General features: G+C 37.0%; 1 pseudogene; it reads left to right on the forward strand.

Moving 5' to 3' along the window:
• Positions 1–1055: 1055 nt before the first annotated feature.
• On the forward strand, positions 1056–1606 carry LOC118573663 (annotated as a pseudogene).
• The last annotated feature ends 388 nt before the right edge of the window (positions 1607–1994 follow it).

Raw genomic sequence — 1994 nt, forward strand, 5'->3', positions numbered from 1 at the left:
ATAAGTCAGTGGTTAAAATTTTTATTTAGAAAATATAGGATAGAGAGATACTCTGCTCTACAATGCATAGAATATATTAATACATTTCATACTGGAGCTATGGAATATATACATTAGTATAATGATTTTGATCTCATAAATACTCTTTTTAATAGACTTTTTAGGTATTACAGATACCAACCACAGGGACTAATTTTTTTTGTTTCATGGCTGCCTCTTACATCTTCAAGTAGAGAATATAATATTAATAAGCACATACTGTTATTTCTGTGAGTAAATGTCACCGAGTCTTGTTGGTTTGACATCTTAATGTTTAGGAGGCATTCATTGTGTTCTTTTCTAGGCAGACCAAGTAGAATGAATTAAGGCAAGTAAGATGGAGTGCAGTGTGGATAGGTTTAAAAACACAAAGAAGAAGTTGTCTTTTAAAAAGACCAGGTCATTATGCAGGTGTCCTTAAACTTTGAAGCTTTTTTCCTGTGATGATGAGCATGATTAAAATAAGGCATTTCCCATGAAAACACTGGATGATAATTTTTTTAAATGTCAGAATGCATTTAGTGCAACCTTACAACTTAAATGTCACCTAAAATGCAATAGCACAAATTGCTTTGAGAAACAATGCGAATAGAATAATCCCTTGACTTTGAGCAATTCAAATGCACTTAAAAAAATTACACATTTCCAAACCAGAAAGGATGCTTTTCAGATGACTTGCAGTTTTTGTATGTTAAAGAAACTTGAAGTACAGGAAAGCATTTCTTTCACATTAAAGAAACTTAAAAGCTGATAAAGGCCTAAGACACCTCAACTTTCTTTTGAATTTCAAAATTAACATTAATATTAATATTAATAGAAATTATTATTTGTTTCTTTCTGCATTTTAAAAATAAGATAAAAATAGCACCTCCAGCAGCAGTGGAGGCTCTGGAGGCTGCAGTCTGGTCTAGGCTTTACCCATGCTGTACCATGGTGACACTCACAGAGCTGCTTGTGCGGCTGGACACACACACACACACACACACACACACACACACACACACACACACACACACACAGCCTTAGGCTACTTTGTCAATATCTAAACGCATGCTAAGGAGTGCTTCTTTGAGCTAGCCACCTCAGGTACCAATATGAGCCTCATCTTCAAGGTGGTAGGGGGTGGCTTCCCGGACTTCAGTGTAAAGATCACAGGATCAGATGAAAAAGGAATATATAAAGGAGGCAGAGAGTCCAACAGGAAGTACATGTTCACAGCCCACATGGATGGGATGTACAAGTTTTGCTTTAGTAATAGGATATCCATCATGACTCCAAAGATAATAATGTTTAACATTGACATTGGGGAGGTTCCCAAAGTGCAAGAGATAGATGATCAAAAGAAGAAGCCAGAAGAAATGATTAATAAGCGACGACGACGACAGCTGTAAAGCATGAACAAGAGGAGCACATGGAAGTTCAGGAGGGCATACACAGAACCATCAACACCACCACACACAGCAGAGTGGTCTTTTGGTCCTTCTTCGAAGCTCTTGTTGTAGTTGTGAAAACAGTGGTACAGATCTACTACCTGAAGAGATTTTTTGGAGTCTAGAGGGTTGTTTAAAAAGCCTTTTCTGTTGATCCCAAATTCATGGTTCACTTGTTTACTAAACACCTTCATAATAATGTCATTAGTTTACATATTTTATTTTCTAAATGGTCTTGACTCACATTTCTTTGATATTAATAGGGGAAAACCTGTTAAGGGACTTCAGTGTAAATTTTGAAATCTGGTAGTCTTATAATTCTCACTTGAATGCTGCCCCATTATGCAGGTCTTCTCAAGAGTTCAAGGCTGGACAAGTCATGCCTCCCAGAGGGCCAGAGGCCAGCTATCACACCAGGGCAGGACCTGAATATTCCAACGTAGCTGAAACACAAGAAAAAGACCTTAAAACCAACTATATGACAATGATAGAGGACTTTGAAGAAGAGACTGAATAAATCTTATA

This window comes from Onychomys torridus, chromosome X (genome assembly GCF_903995425.1).
Source record: "Onychomys torridus chromosome X, mOncTor1.1, whole genome shotgun sequence".
NCBI lineage: Eukaryota > Metazoa > Chordata > Mammalia > Rodentia > Cricetidae > Onychomys > Onychomys torridus.